Below are 17,971 nucleotides of genomic sequence, written 5' to 3'. Positions count from 1 at the left end.
TCACCTGCACCGAGCTCCAGCCGGACCTCCTGCGTCGCCGGCCTCACCTGCTGGTGCCTCACCCCGGACCTCCTGCATCACCGGCCTCACCTGCTGGCGCGTCGCCCCGGACCTCCTGCATCGCCGGCCTCACCTGCTGTTGTCGACGCCCGTCTCCAGCGCCAAGTTCTGTCAACGCCTGCTCCTGCGTCGAGCAGGGGAGCCAAGAGGACGACCCCAGCGCCAAGTCCCGCTCGCCGGTGCTGGTTGACTCTGTCGTTCCCGCGCGAAACCCTCCTCGCCAAGTCCCTCAGCGCCCCCAAGTCCGCGTCGCCAAGTTCCTCGACCTCGCCGGAGCACCGTACCTCCTAGGCCGCCGCTTTGCCAGGGACGTCGAGCACCACTAGTAGCAGTTCTGACAGTCCCCATCGCCGAGTCTGTCGCCAAGCTCATCCAGCCGCCGCTGCATGTGCCCTCGCCTCTACCGTGACTCCTTCTTCTTCTGTTGCTGAAGTGCAGGCCACCGCCGTACCGCCCCAACCTCCATGACCAGCGCCATGAACCGCAGATCTTTGTACCGGCTTCCGAACCGCAAGACCAAGTCCGGCACAGACCTGAGCATCCCTGGGTTTCGCCAAGTTCCATCACCGATGACCGTTTTGGTTACACCAAGACCCGGACCATCAAGTACCACGACATCCGTCGATCGCCAAGTACCCCTTCGGATACGCAAGTCCCTCGAAGGTCCACTGATGCCTAGAATGACTACAAGACCGGAACGAAGTACCACGATGACCGTTGACATGTACCACTACACCGCACCAAAATGTCAAGACCGTCCTAGATATTGCCAAGTACCACTTCGGTTTTGAAACGCGACGAGTACCACGACTACCTCGAGGACATTGGTTCCATCAAGTTCGACTACCACGTGTGTACAACTACCGCCGCCGTGATTTTCGACAAGATGTCGTGTGCCTCTATTTCTACTACCATCCTGGTGACCACAGATGAACGATAGCACGACTACTTCCACTACGACATGAGTACAACTACTACCTCTACGAACGTGGCGAGACCATCTACTTCCGCTAAGAACTTGATCCGTTCCAAAAAGTCTCACCTCGAAGGTATAACCCCGAGACGACGCCCGTGAACGCATGAATGCATGTTGGATGAGATGCACCCTTTGTCTGCACCGTGTCTGTTTTGTCACTCGTTTTCCATGCCACTAACCCATGGGACACCCGGAATCCGGGAGCGCCCCACCATCTTTTGCACGCATCCGCACACTTGTCCTTTGCATCGGTATCTCAATCGAGTTACCGGAACCGGAACACTGCCGTGGCACCGTTTTCGTTATCATTGCCGTGGCACCCCTTTTCCTTCCACCACGGTGACAAATGCCTTATAATGCTTTTGTCAACTTTTAATAAAAATTGCATAAACTTGTTCATGTCATCCGCATCATGATAAAAACAATTAAAATGTTTAAATTGTTGTTGCAATAAATTACTAATGCATATGGGGATTTACCGGATTTGTTGTTTGTTATATCCGGCCCCATTTAAATTGCTTAGACTGTGTATTTTACTCATGTTTCACCTCTTACCATGTTTAACGACATTTAATATTGTTGGGTACATAAACGAGAGAGAACTAAATAATTGATGTGGTGTTCCGTCAATATGCAACTCATTGCATATTGAGCTCCACTTAACTTGTAATTTTATTTGTGCCCTTTGCCATGCCATGCATATTTAAACCGGGCATGCATCATACTTGGTTGTGCATCATGCCATGTTGATGTGATGGTTGTTTATTATCTTTGTTTGCTTCTTTCCGGTGTGCTTCTTCGGGTTAGTTCCGATAACATCGCGTTTGTGAGGAACCGTTCGACTACGTCCATTTGTCTTCTTCATGGACTCGTTCTTCTTTCTTGCGGGATCTCAGGCAAGATGATCATACCCTCGAAATCACTTCTATCTTTGCTTGCTAGTTGCTCGCTCTTTTGCTATGCCTATGCTGCGATACCTACCACTTGCTTATCATGCCTCCTATATTGTTGAACCAAGCCCCTAACCCACATTGTCCTAGCAAACCGTTGTTTGGCTATGTTACCGCTTTGCTCAGCCCCTCTTATAGCGTTGTTAGTTGCAGGTGAAGATTGAAGTTTGTTCCTTGTTGGAACATGGAGATGTTGTTTCTTGTTGGAACATGTTTACTTGTTGGGATATCACAATATATCTTATTTAATTAATGCATCTATATACTTGGTAAAGGGTGGAAGGCTCGGCCTTATGCCTGGTGTTTTGTTCCACTCTTGCCGCCCTAGTTTCCGTCATATCGGTGTTATGTTCCCGGATTTTGCGTTCCTTACGCGGTTGGGTAATAATGGGAACCCCTTGACAGTTCGCCTTGAATAAAACTCCTCCAGCAATGCCCAACCTTGGTTTTACCATTTGCACTAACAACCTACCACCTTCCCTTGGGTTCTGCAGACTCAAGGGTCATCTTTATTCTAACCCCCCCGGGTCAGTGCTCCTCTGAGTGTTGGTCCGACCGAGCAGACTACAGGGCCACCTCGGGGCAACTTGAGGTTTGGTTTTACTCGTAGGATGTCTCATCTGAGTGTGCCCTGAGAACAAGATATGTGCAGCTCCTATCGGGATTTGTCGGCACATTCAGGCGGTGTTGCTGGATTTGTTTTAACTTGTCGAAGTGTCTTGTATAACCGGGATACCGAGTCTGATTGGAATGTCTCGGGAGAAGGTATATCCTTCGTTGACCGTGACAGCTTGTCATGGGCTAAGTTGGGACACCCCTGCAGGGATTTGAACTTTTGAAAGCCGTGCCCGCAGTTATGGGCAGATGGGAATTTGTTAATGTCCGCTTGTAGAAAACCTGAAGTTGACCTTAATTAAAATGCATCAACCGCGTGTGTAACCGTGATGGTCTCTTTCCGACGGAGTCTGGGAAGTGAACACGGTGTTGGAGTTATGCTTGACGTAGGTTGTTCTAGGATCACCTCTTGATCATAGTTTCACGATCGTGCTTTGCCTTCTCTTCTCGCTCTCATTTGCGTATGTTTTAGCCACCATATATGCTAGTCGCTTGCTCCAACTCCACCTCATACCTTTTTACCCTTCCTATAAGCTTAAATAGTCTTGATCGCGAGGGTGCGAGATTGCTGAGTCCCCGTGACTCACAAATACTTCCAAAACCAGTTTGCAGGTGCCGATGTTACCGAACAGGTGACGCAACCAAGCTCAGGAAGAGCTCGATGAAGATCTTGTCCTTTGTGTTGTTTCGTTCTAGTTGTTCAGTAGTGGAGCCCAGTTGGGGTCGATCGAGGACCTTGTCGCATTTGGGGTTCTTCTTTTATTTTGGTACCGTAGTCGGACCATGAGTGTATTGGATGATGTAATGCTTTATTCATGTATTCGTGTGAAGTGGCGATTGTAAGCCAACTATGTATCTCTTTCCCTTATGTATTACATGGGTTGTGTGAAGATTACCTCACTTGCGACATTGCTTTCAATGCGGTTATGCCTCTAAGTCGTGCTTCGACATGTGGGAGATATAGCCGCATCGAGGGCGTTACAAGTTGGAAATCAGTGCCTTCCCCGACCTTAGGAGCCCCATTGCTTGATCGAATTAGCGGACGAGTTGAATCTAGAAAAATGTTTTGAGTCATTTAGGAATTATATATCGGAGAGTTTAGGAATTCTTTTTACTCCCTAGTCCCTTCATCGCTCTGGCGAGGTATCCTGACATAGAGTTTTGACTCTTCTCTTCTCAAATTTCACTAAAAAAATTTAGTATCACGCGGGTATCTTGGAATCATTCTGATCGATTTGTGACGAGAACATTGTTCTTGGTGCCTCCTGTCATTTAGGGGTTGTGGCAGTGTCCCGGGGAGTTGAGCTCCGAGGTGTTGTCGTCACAATTTTATCATTGCAGTTCTAGAATACCTGAGTTTAGTTCGCCGACATCGAAAATCTCTTTTATGCAGTTGTTGGTGAGATAACCTCGACGCCACCCAGTACTGGGGCGGGAGTTCGGGAGTATTGCCATAACTCGTATAACGGATGCTTTTCGAAGGTTGAGGTAGATGATTTTCGAAAGTTTCTTGGTTATGTGTTGAAGGATGGATACAGCTGGATGTAGGATTTGCTAGTTTTGGGTGAGATATTATGCTTCCCCTGTATCCCCAACACCTGATTGCATAACCAGAAAGTTTCGGGAGTTTATAAGTGGGAATTCAAGTAGCTCTTAGGATATCTTTTCGTCAGATGTATGATATGAAATTGGGACAGTGGCTTCATCATGCTCAGCATTTGGCTCATGTTGGGCTTAGGCTTCTGGAAGATGCTCTCCAAAGCATTTTGGTGCAGCTAACAACCTGGTTCATAGTGTTCACCAGGAGTGGGCAGGGCAGTAAGCTCAATGATGTCTTGGGCTTTGGCTTCATGGTGTACATCGCCTGTCATCCACTCAAGGATCCAAGTCTTCGGATTCCTGTTGTAGCCGCGAATGTGGAGGGTGGCATAGAATAGTAGCAGAATCTCTTCATTCCAATGCTTTTTATCGGTCACAAACTATAGAAGGCCAGCATCTTTGAAGCAGTCAAGGGCTTCTTCTAGACAAGGCAGTCCAGCAATGGCTTCACAGTCTAGACGCATATGAGGAAAAATGTGCCCTTGATTGTATAGTATGCAAGAGTAGTAACTGCGCTCCTGATAACTCCAGAACCTATCAGATGATATTCTTGGCTTGGAATATGGGTTCTTGGCGCTATCAAAGAAGGTGTTGTGTGCTATGAAGCCATTCACATTAAACGATCCTGGTGAAGTTGCAGTACTTGGAAACCTTGGCAGCCTTGGCTTTGGCTTCTGGACCTGAGGCCTGTGCTCCACATGATAGTCAAATTGAGGTCCGGGAGCAGGCGGAGGAACCAGAATGGGCCAGCGGACGGTAACAAGATGACCATGATCGTATGCTTGCTCAATGGTGTGAGGTCTTGGAGGTGGTACAGGAGCAGAGGCATTGTCTTCGAGCTGCAGATTTGCTTCAGGTGGAGCATTGGCTTCAGGCACTGTATTCGCTTCAGGTGCCACATTAGTTTCAGCCATGACAATGTCATTGGCTTCAGTAGTGTTGTGGGTGGCCGCCTCAGTGGTTTCAACCTCCACTTGAGTAGTTGGAGGGTCTGGCACAGACTCGTTCTCCTCGAGAACAGTTTCTTGGTTGGTAGGGGGTGTGGCAACTCGCTCTTCTGCTTGACAGGGTTCTGGTGGTTCTTGTTGATCATCAGCTGATGCAGCCGGAATGTCTTCAGTAGCTTTTGCTTTGGACTTAGGGACATTCACAATTGGAGTGGCGCCAGGGAACACTTGTCGTGCCACTGAGTTATGTTGTTCTTCTCCTTCTGGAACGCTCGACAGAGTGACTTGTGGCCTTGGTCCTTTGCGAAGCCTGTGGAGTGCGGGCGACGCCTTTGAAGAGGGAGTTGGCTGGACCACAAAGTCATCATCTTCAGGCACCGTAGTGGTGTCTTGAGGTGGGGGAGTACTTGGTGATTCTTGACGGGGGGAGTCTTGAGGGCGATCAGCCCATGAATCATCCTGAGCAATTGGCGTCAGAGGACGACCAATGCTGATGAGTTCGTTGTTTGTCAGAATAGGCGATGATACCATTTGGTGCTCGATCTAAGGAAGGACTTCATCATCTTCTACATTGTCTTGGGGACCAATGTCTTCAGCTGCGGTGGGGTCAACAGCTGGAATGTCTTCAGCTTCAGGAGCCTCTGTGGAAGCAGGCTCATGAACTATCAAGCGATTCTCTCGGTGTTCAGAAGCAGGACGAGCAACTGAAATTGGCTCGACGACAAGGGGCTCTGTGGGAGCAGCCCGATATTTCTTCTTTGTCTTTCTCTTCTTGGTCGGTGGAGTATTGTCAGTGGTGTTCTTGGTCTTGCGCTTTCGGGCTTCGGCTTCAACTGCCCTTGTTTTCTTGAGTTCTGAAGCAGCTGTGGGGATCTTAGGCTTCGGGCCTATCATACTTGCGGGGAAGACAATGTGAGGTTCTTCCTGCCTTGATGCTTCAGCTCGGGCCACAACAGGCTTCTTCTTCTTCTTGGCAGCCATTCTGGGGTCGATGCCAGGGCGCCCCAGAGCCCTGCGCTTTTCTGCTTCCTTGTGAGCTTGAACACTTTTCTCCGCAAAATACTTCATTCTCTCTCTTGAACCTTTTGCTTCCTGGCGTTTCTGGTGAAACTGCTCCTTGAGCTCATGCAGTGTCTGCTTGAAGCTTTGAACATCAGCCACGCTGAGGTTTGCCATGTTTCTCTTGAGCTGAGCTTTCTCATAATCAATCTTGTTCTTAGTTCAACAATCTTCTGAGCCAGAGCTAGCTCAGTAGCAATGGCATTGTGGAAAGAGACACTGATGCCAATCGGAAGCTCAAGGTCATCGAGGTTGATGCTGGGGTTTTCAAACCATTCATCAATGAAATTGTTTAGGATGTCCAAGTCAAAAGGGGTAGATCATTGAAGACCTCCGCCTCTTCCTTGCTCTTTATCAGCAGCTCAAGAGCATCATCACCAAGATCGTCGTCACTTGACAGATCAATGGCTTCATTTTCGTTCCTTGGAACGGCAGCTGGGGTCAGTGCTTGACCGGAAATCTGGATGGGCTTCTACTTCTTCTTAGTCTTGGAGATGCGAGAGAGATCTTCAGACTACACACTAGCTTCAGGAGGTGCAGTGGCCAGAGGCTTCGCACGCGAAGCTTTTGGTGCATTGGAGGGCTTTGAAGCCTTTGGTTTCTTCTGCTTCTGTGGTTTGGGAGGAGCAGGCACTTCATCAGAATTAGTGTCATCTGCAGAGTGCTCCACGGCTGCCCCTGAACAACAATGTGTGTGATGAGACCTTCGAGGTTGTAGAAGGGCCCGATAATATTGGGTTCGGCATCACGGGTGCCATCATCCCGAGGAGTAGATGGACCTGGGTTGAAGTCTAATCCAAGCGATTTCTTGTTCTTTTTGGCAGATGCTTTGGCAAACTGAAGGTTGCGCTTGAACAGATTGTCGTCGCGACACCATAGCAGTGATGATGGGTTGGCATTTGCAGGCTGTGGTCCATGAACCATACAAGGGTAGTAACCCTGAGCAATAGCTTCAGGTTTGTTCTTGGGTTGACGATTTCGAAAGAGAATATCACCCGAAGGACACTTGATGGCATTCTTCTCAGCATATTCGGCAGTGACAAATTTGTACTTGAACCATTCCTCTGGAAAAATATCTTCGAATCCATTGGATTCGGTTCTTGCGTTCCCGTAGGTCTCTTCAGGATCTGACTTGTATAGTTCATAGAGATCTGGTGGCAAGTCCTTGGCTGTTGTGGGAGTCCTGGATTAGGGGGTCCTTGGACTGCCGAACTATATACTTTGGCCGGACTGTTGGACTATGAAGATACAAGATTGAAGACTTTGTCCCGTGTCTGGGTGGGACTCTCCTTTGCGTGGAAGGCAAGCTTGGCAATTCGGATATGTAGATCTCCTCCCTTGTAACTGACTCTGTGTAACCCTAGCCCCCTCCGGTGTCTATATAAACCGAAGGGTTTAGTCCGTAGGACAACAACAATCATAATCATAGGCTAGCTTCTAGGGTTTAGCCTCTACGATCTCGTGGTAGACCAACTCTTGTAATACTCAAATCATCAAGATCAATCAAGCAGGAAGTAGGGTATTACCTCCATCGAGAGGGCCCGAACCTGAGTAAACATTGTGTCCCCCGCCTCCTGTTACCATCTGCCTTAGACGCACAGTTCGGGACCCCCTACCCGAGATCCGCCGGTTTTGACACCGACATTGGTGATTTCATTGAGAGTTCCACTGTGTCGTCACCATAAGGCTTGATGGATCCTTCGATCACCGGCAATGATGCGATCCAGGGTGAGGTTTTTCTCCCCGGACAGATATTCGTACTCGGCGGCTTCGTACTGGGGGCCAACTCGTTTGACCATCTGGAGCAGATCGAGAGCTACGCCCCTGGCCGTCAGGTCAGGTTTGGAAACTTAAACTATACTGCCGACATCCGTGGAGACTTGATCTTCGACGGATTCGAGCCCGTGTCAGGTGCGCCGCACAGCCACGACGAGCATGACTTAGCTCTGCCGCCGGACAGTGTTCGGGAGATCACACCTATGGCAACTCCGACCCTTGATCCGTAGCAGATCACGCCGTCCGAGGACGGGGATAGACCCCGCCACGAAGGCCGCACACTCAGTGGAGACAGAGCCAAATACTGACTTCACCTCCTACGAGACCTATGTTGCCGGACCCTTGGATTCTTCCCCGGCCACGGGCTCCGAACCGCCTGTGTCCGTGCCTATCGAACCTGATTGGGCGCCGATTATGGAGTTTTCCTCCATGGATATCTTTCAGCACTCGCCCCTAGGCGACGTGCTGAATTCATTAAGGTCTCTCTCCTTGTTAGAAGGCCCTTGGCCGAACTATGTTCCGTGATACGTCTCCAATGTATCTATAATTTTTGATTGTTCCATGCTATTATATTATCAACCTTGGATGTTTCATATGCATTTATGTGATATTTTATATGATTTTTGGGACTAACCTATTAACCCAGAGCCAGTGCGAGTTTCAATTTTTCCCTTGTTTCAGTGTTTCCCAGAAAAGGAATATTAAACGGAGTCCAAACGGAATGAAACCTTTGGAAAAGTTATTTTTGGAAAGAAAGCAATACATGAGACTTGGAGTGCATGTCAGGGGATCAACGAGGAGAGCGTGAGGCAGGGGCGCGCCCACCCTCCTATGCGCGCCCTCCACCCTCGTGGGCCCCTCGTGGCTCCCCTGATGTATTTCTTCCGCCTATATATATCCATATACCCTAAAACTATCGAAGACGACAATAGATCGGGAGTTCCGCCGCCAGAAGCCTCCGTAGCCACCGAAAACCAATCTAGACCCGTTCCGGCACCCTGCCAGAGGGGGAATCCCTCTCCGGTGGCCATCTTCATCATCCCGGTGCTCTCCATGACAAGGAGGGAGTAGTTCTCCCTCGGGGCTGAGGGTATGTACCAGTAGCTATGTGTTTGATCTCTCTCTCTCTCTCTCGTGTTCTTGAGGTGGTACGATCTTGATGTATCGCGAGCTTTGCTATTATAGTTGGATCTTATGATGTTTCTCCCCCTCTACTCTCTTGTAATGGATTGAGTTTTCCCTTTGAAATTATCTTATCGGATTGAGTCTTTAAGGATTTGCGAACACTTGATGTATGTCTTGCGTGGGATACCTGTGGTGACAATGGGGTATTCTATTGATCCACTTGATGTATGTTTTGGTGATCCACTTGCGGGTTCCTCCCATTAACCTATGCATAGGGGTTGGCACACGTTTTCGTCTTGACTCTCCGGTAGAAACTTTGGGGCACTCTTTGAGGTTCTATGTGTTGGTTGAATACATGAATCTGAGATTGTGTGATGCATATCGTATAATCATACCCACGGATACATGAGGTGACATTGGAGTATCTAGGTGACATTAGGGTTTTGGTTGATTTGTGTCTTAAGGTGTTATTCTAGTACGAACTCTAGGGCTGTTTGTGACACTTATAGGAATAGCCCAACGGATTGATTGGAAAGAATAACTTTGAGGTGGTTTCGTACCCTACCATGATCTCTTCGTTTGTTCTCCACTATTAGTGACTTTGTAGTGACTCTTTGTTGCATGTTGAGGGATAGTTATATGATCCAATTATGTTATTATTGTTGAGGGAACTTGCACTAGTGAAAGTATGAGCCCTAGGCCTTGTTTCAATGCATTGCAATACCGCTTGTGCTCACTTTTATCATTAGTTACCTTGCTGTTTTTATATTTTCATATTACAAAAACCTATATCTACTATCCATATACCACTTGTATCACCATCTCTTTGCCGAACTAGTGCACCTATACAATTTACCATTGTATTGGGTGTGTTGGGGACACAAGAGACTCTTTGTTATTTGGTTGCAGGGTTGCTTTTGAGAGACCATCTTCATCCTATGCCTCCCACGGATTGATAAACCTTAGGTCATCCACTTGAGGGAAATTTGCTACTGTCCTACAAACCTCTGCACTTGGAGGCCCAACAACGTCTACAAGAAGAAGGTTGTGTAGTAGACATCAAGCTCTTTTCTGGCGCCGTTGCCGGGTAGGTGAGTGCTTGAAGGTATATCTTTAGATCTTGCAATCGAGTCTTTTAGTTTCTTGTTTTATCACTAGTTTAGTTTATAAAAGAAAATTACAAAAAAATGGAATTAAGTTTGCCTCATACGCTTCATCTTTGTAATATCTTTGGTGAGTATGATGGAAAGGAAAATTGTGCCAAAGTGTTAGAAGAATAATGCATTAAAATGTTTGGCACTAAATCTTTGAATGATGAGCATGATTGCAATATTGTTAGTATGAACTCCTTGAATATCGATAGTACTAATGATGATTGCACTAGTTATGATGAAAATGTCTCCTATAAACATGTCAATTTTTGTGGAGTGCATTGGGTTTGCAAGTACACACCAAATAGGGAAGATAGATATTGCAAGAGGCATAAGCATTTAGAAACTAAATTGTTGCAAGAAAGGCTAGATGTCTGTGCTGAAAGATTCAATATTTATCGCCATCCTTGTGAACTTTGCAATGAACATGGTCATTTAAAGCTCCAATGCTATTTGTTTCATGATCAAGTCGTGTCCAAAAACTGTGATAACTTGATTACCCTTGAGCATCATAAAGATCTTAGTCTTCTTTTGGGTTATGAAGAAATGAAACATATAACTGAGGGTATTCCAAAATTTAATCCCGATAAATTTCTTGATTTTGATCTAGAGGAAATTTATATGTATTGTGCGATGAATTGCATTGAAAAGCCTTATATTGCCAATTACATAAAGAAAAGAAAACGAATAGAAGATGAAGAGAATACTAATGAAAGGGAAGAGACCTTCCAATATCCTCCTATTATTTCTTATGATGAATCAGGTAACGAGGAGGAGCCTTCTATTCAACCAATCTCATTAATAAGGAGCTCCAAAAAGAGGATTGAACCCACACATGATGTGGTTAGAAGAAGAAAAGAAAAAGGAAGAGAGGTAAAAAGATATCTCTCCCAAATAATGCTGCTCCTATTACTGTTGTGCTTCATGAAAATATAATTGTGGAAGATGATACACTTGATGATGATCTCGTTATGCCTATTTCTTGTTGTGATGATTATGATTGGGAAGATAATGATACTTCTTATGATCTTGAAAATCTTTTTGGCACTTGCTTCGAAGAATATGATAATTTCTATACTATTGGTGCTATCCATACTATTGATGATGAAAGTGATTATGCTTATGATATGAAAGGGCCCAAGCTTGGGGATGCTATGTTTGAAGAAGATGATGTTTTTGAGAATATATTTGCTGCAATTAATGTTAGTCCCAAGCTTGAGGAAGCTATGATTAATGAAGATGATATTTGTAGTCTCCCAAGTTTTGATATGCAAATTTATTATGATGATAGCATGCCTCCTACTGGTGATAATTATGAAAGTGGATTTGGACAGGTCATGACTTTAGTTAGTAATGATTCCACTATCTTGGAAGAGGTTTCAATCGATTATGATGAGAACAAAGTTGCTACTTATGATAATTATTGTGATGATACATATGCTATAAAAAGTAGTGATGATTACATTTATAAAAAAATCATGATTATGATTACCCTTTTTCTGAACATTACTCTTTTAATGTGGAAACAATTTATAGTATTCGAGTCTCTTATGATACTCCCACTATTCCGATTGAGAAGAATTTTGCTTATGTAGAGAGTATTAAAAATTCTATGCTTGTAGATCATGAAAAGAATGCTTTATGTGATGGTTATATAGTTGAATTCATTCATGATGCTACTGAAAATTATTATGAGGGAGGAATATATGCTTGTAGGAATTGCAATAATATCAAGTTTCCTCTCTATGTGCTTAAAGTTTTGAAGTTATGCTTGTTTTGCCTTCCTATGCAAGTTGATTCTTGTTCCCACAAGTTGTTTGCTCACAAAATCCCTATGCATAGGAAGTGGGTTATACTTAAATGTGCTACTCATATTCTTCATGATGCTCTCTTTATGTTACAATTCTTATCTCTTATTTGAGCATCGTTGAAATCATCATGCCTAGCTAGGGGCGTCAAATGATAGCGCTTGTTGGGAGGCAACTTAGCTTTATTTTTGTTCCTTGATTTTTGTTCCTGTTTAGTAATAAATAATTTATCTAGACTCTGTTATGGTTGTGTTTTTGTGTTTAATTAGTGTATGTTCCAAGTAGAACCTTTGGGAAGACTTGGGGAAAGTCTTTGCGATCATGCTGTAAAAAACAGAAACTTTAGCGCTCACGAGAATTGCTTCCATTTTTTATTGGAGAGTGATATTTAGTTAACTATTTTTGAAGATGATTAATAGATAAATTCCTCACGTCTAGCAATTTATTTTAGAATTTTTGGGGTTCCAGAATTTTGCGTTAGTTATAGATTACTACAGACTGTTCTGTTTTTGACAGATTCTGTTTTTGTGTGTTGTTTGCTTATTTTAACGAATCTATGGCTAGTAAAAGAGTTTATAAACCATAGAGAAGTTGGAATACAGTAGGTTTAACACCAATATAAGTAAATAATGAGTTCATTACAGTACCTTGAAGTGGTGTTTTGTTTTCTTTCGCTAGCGGAGCTTACGAGTTTTCTGTTAAGTTTTGTGTTGTGAAGTTTTCAAGTTTTGGGTAAAGATTCGATGGATTATGGAATAAGGAGTGGCAAGAGCCTAAGCTTGGGGATGACCAAGGCACCCCAAGGTAATATTCAAGGACAACCAAGAGCCTAAGCTTGGGGATGCCCCGGAAGGCATCCCCTCTTTCGTCTTCGTTCATCGGTAACTTTACTTGGAGCTATATTTTTATTTACCACATGATATGTGTTTTGCTTGGAGCGTCAATTTATTTTGTTAGGATTTGCTTGCTGTATGAATAAAATACCAAGATCTGAAATTCTTAAATGTTAGAGAGTCTTCACATAGTTGCATAATTATTCGACTACTCATTGATCTTCACTTATATCTTTCGGAGTAGTTTGTTGCTGCTCTAGTGCTTCACTTATATCTTTTTAGAGCACGGTGGTGGTTTTATTTTATAGAAATAGATGAACTCTCATGCTTCACTTATATTATTTTTAGAGTCCTAAACAGCATGATAATTTGCTTTGGTTATGGATTTAGTCCTAATATGATGGGCATCCAAGAGGGATATAATAAAAACTTTCATATAAAGTGCATTGAATACTAAGAGAAGTTTGATACTTGATGATTGTTTTGAGATATGGAGATGGTGATATTAGAGTCATGCTAGTTGAGTAGTTGTGAATCTAAGAAATACTTGTGTTGAAGTTTGTGATTCCCGTAGCATGCACGTATGGTGAACTGTTATGTGATGAAGTCGGAGCATGATTTATTTATTGATTGTCTTCCTTATGAGTGGCGGTCGGGGACGAGCGATGGTCTATTCCTACCAATCTATCCCCCGAGGAGCATGCGCGTAGTACTTTGTTTCGATAATTAATAGATTTTTGCAATATGTGAGTTCTTTATGACTAATGTTGAGTCCATGGATCATACGCACTCTCACCCTTCCACCATTGCTAGCCTCTCTAGTACCGCGCAACTTTCGTCGGTACCATAAACCCACCATATACCTTCCTCAAAACAGCCACCATATCTACCTATTATGGCATTTCCATGGCCATTCCGAGATATATTGCCATGCAACTTTCCACCGTTCCGTTTATTATGACACGCTCCATCATTGTCATATTGTTTTGCATGATCATGTAGTTGACATCGTATTTGTGGCAAAGCCACCATTCATAATTCTTTCATACATGTCATTCATGAGTCATTGCATATCCCGGTAGACCGCCGGAGGCATTCATATAGAGTCATATCTTGTTCTAAGTATCGAGTTGTAAGTAAATAAAAGTGTGATGATCATCATTATTAGAGCATTGTCCCAAGTGAGGAAAGGATGATGGAGACTACGATTACCCCACAAGTCGGGATGAGACTCCGGATGAAAATAAATAAATAAAAGAGGCCAAAGAAGCCCAAATAAAAAAAGAGAAAAGAGGCCATAAAAAAAGAAGGCCCAAATAAAAAATGAGAGAAAAAGAGAGAAGGGGCAATGCTACTACCCTTTTACCACACTTGTGCTTCAAAGTAGCACCATGATCTTCATGATAGAGAGTCCCATATGTTGTCACTTTCATATACTAGTGGGAATTTTCATTATAGAACTTGGCTTGTATATTCCAATGATGGGCTTCCTCAAAATTCCCTAGGTCTTCGTGAGCAAGCAAGTTGAATGTACACCCACTAGTTTCTTTTGTTGAGCTTTCATACACTTATAGCTCTAGTGCATCCGTCGCATGGTAGTCCCTACTCACTCACATTGATATCTATTGATGGGCATCTCCATAGCTCGTTAATATGCCTAGTTGATGTGAGACTTTCTCCTTTTTTGTCTTCTCCACAACCACCATTCTATTCCACCTATAGTGCTATGTCCATGGCTCACGCTCATGTATTGCATGAAGATTGCAAAAGTTGGAGAACATCAAAAGTATGAAAAAATTGCTTGGCTCGTCAGCGGAGTTGTGCATGATTTAAATATTTTGTGTGGTGAAGATAGAGCATAGCCAGACTATATGATTTTGTAGGGATAGCTTTCTTTGGCCATGTTATTTTGAGAAGACATGATTGCTTTGTTAGTATGCTTGAAGTATTATTATTTTTATGTCAATATTAAACATTCGTCTTGAATCTTATGGATCTGAATATTCTTGCCACAATATAGAGAATTACATGGATAAATATGTTAGGTAGCATTCCACATGAAAAATTCTGTTTTTATCATTTACCTACTCGAGGACGAGCATGAATTAAGCTTGGAGATGTTGATACGTCTCCAACGTATCTATAATTTTTGATTGTTCCATGCTATTATATTATCAACCTTGGATGTTTTATATGCATCTATATGCTATTTTATATGATTTTTGGGACTAACCTATTAACCCAGAGCCCAGTGCCAGTTTCTATTTTTCCCTTGTTTCAGTGTTTCGCAGAAAAGGAATATCAAACAGAGTCCAAACGGAATGAAACCTTCGGAAAAGTTATTTTTGGAAAGAAAGCAATACAGGAGACTTGGAGTGCACGTCAGGGGATCAATGAGGAGAGCATAAGGCAGGGGGGCGCGCCCACCCCCTGGGCGCGCCCTCCACCCTCGTGGTCCCCTCGTGGCTCCCCTGATGTATTTCTTCCACCTATATATATCCATATACCCTAAAACTATAGAAGACGATAATAGATCGGGAGTTCCGCCGCCAGAAGCCTCCGTAGCCACCGAAAACCAATCTAGACCCGTTTCGGCACCCTGCCGGTGGGGGAATCCCTCTCCGGTGGCCATCTTCATCATCCTGGTGTTCTCCATGACGAGGAGGGAGTAGTTCTCCCTCGGGGCTGAGGGTATGTACCAGTAGCTATGTGTTTGATCTCTCTCTCTCTCTCTCTCTCTCTCTCTCGTGTTCTTGAGGTGGTACGATCTTGATGTATCACGAGCTTTGCTATTATAGTTGGATCTTATGATGTTTCACCCCCTCTACTCTCTTGTAATGGATTGAGTTTTCCCTTTGAAGTTATCTTATCGGATTGAGTCTTTTAGGATTTGAGAACACTTGATGTATGTCTTGCGTGGGATACCAGTGGTGACAATGGGGTATTTTATTGATCCACTTGATGTATGTTATGGTGATCAACTTGCGGGTTCCGCCCATGAACCTATGCATAGGGGTTGGCACACATTTTCGTCTTGACACTCCGGTAGAAACTTTGGGGCACTCTTTGAGGTTCTATGTGTTGGTTGAATAGATGAATCTGAGATTGTGTGATGCATATCGTATAATCATACCCACGGATACTTGAGGTGACATTGGAGTATCTAGGTGACATTAGGGTTTTGGTTGATTTGTGTCTTAAGGTGTTATTCTAGTACGAACTCTAGGGCTGTTTGTGACACTTATAGGAATAGCCCAACGAATTGATTGGAAAGAATAACTTTGAGGTGGTTTCGTACCCTACCATGGTCTCTTCGTTTGTTCTCCGCTATTAGTGACTTTGGAGTGACTCTTTGTTGCATGTTGAGGGATAGTTATATGATCCAATTATGTTATTATTGTTGAGGGAACTTGCACTAGTGAAAGTATGAACCCTAGGCCTTGTTTCAACGCATTGCAATACCGTTTGTGCTCACTTTTATCATTAGTTACCTTGCTGTTTTTATATTTTCAGATTACAAAAACCTATATCTACTATCCATATACCACTTGTATCACCATCTCTTCACCGAACTAGTGCACCTATAGAATTTACCATTGTATTGGGTGTGTTGGGGACACAAGAGACTCTTTGTTATTTGGTTGCAGGGTTGCTTGAGAGAGACCATCTTCATCCTACGCCTCCCACGGATTGATAAACCTTAGGTCATCCACTTGAGGGAAATTTGCTACTGTCCTACAAACATCTGCACTTGGAGGCCCAACAACGTCTACAAGAAGAAGGTTGTGTAGTAGACATCATCCGGCTGGAGTGGGAAGCGGACAACGAAGAAATTCCTTCCCCACCCACCACCCACTTAATAGCCACTGTCGACGACTTAACCGACATGCTTGATTTCGACTCCGAATACATCGACGGTATGGACGACGATGCATGAGAGGAACAGGAACCACCGCCCACAGGGCGCTGGACATCCACTTCATCACACGATATATAAATGGTGGATACACCCAAAGAAAACAATGACGAGGAACGGAAGGATGCAGCGAAGGATAATCCCCTCGAGAAGTAACCAAAGCGACGATGTAGGCGCCGTTCCAAATCCCGCCTCGGCAAAAACAGCGATAACAGCGCAATAAAGAATAATATCCCGGTCGACTCCAAAGAAAACGATGACCACATGGACCCAGCAACAGAGCAGGATGAACCAGCAGATGGTCAACATAGTACGGATCCGTTGTCCGATCATGGCGACGCGGAGGGTAAATCTCATCAACCTGTCTCTGGAGAGGAGAACAGTCCGGCCGACGATGCACACATCATCCCGAAGAGGCACTTGGAGCAAGAGGACCTCCACAGAAGGCTTATTGCCACCGCGAGGAGTCTGAAGAAGAAGAAGCAAAGGCTTAAAGCCGCGCAAAATACACTCAACAGTAGATGGAACAAAGTGCTCGATTCTGAAGAAAAGTACGGTGACAGCCGCCACACAACGAGCTATCCAAAGCGCAAGCTGCTGCCTGAATTCAATGACGAGGCTTTAGAGCCTATACAGCCGGAAAATAAAACGGTCGATCAGCCGGATCGACCACCCCGTGGACGCAATAGGGCGGCTAATGATGTCGCACATAAGTCAGCACACGATTCACGTGAGGACTTACATCAAAAAGCCGGTATGACCAGGTCTATCTACGGATCTAGGAAACGCGCTCCGGCACAGAATCAATACCGAACACTACAACCGTCAGAATGCCATGACACATCCAAATATAGGGGTGCCGCACACCCCCTATGCTTCACCGATGAGGTTCTAGATCACGAATTTCCAGAAGGATTCAAACCCGTGAACGTAGATGCATATGACGGAACGACATACCCTGGGGTCTGGATTGAGGACTTTATCCTTCATATCCACATGGCTCGTGGAGATGATCTCCACGCCATCAAATACTTGTCCCTCAAGTTGAAAGGACCAGCTCGGCACTGGCTGAAGAGCCTCCCCGAAAACTCAATTGGAAGTTGGGAAGAGCTTAAGGATGCTTTTACGACTAATTTTCAAGGGACCTATGTCCGAC

The sequence above is a fragment of the Triticum aestivum genome, chromosome 3A (genome assembly GCF_018294505.1).
Source record: "Triticum aestivum cultivar Chinese Spring chromosome 3A, IWGSC CS RefSeq v2.1, whole genome shotgun sequence".
Lineage (NCBI taxonomy): Eukaryota > Viridiplantae > Streptophyta > Magnoliopsida > Poales > Poaceae > Triticum > Triticum aestivum.
This window is presented reverse-complemented; position numbering follows the sequence as displayed.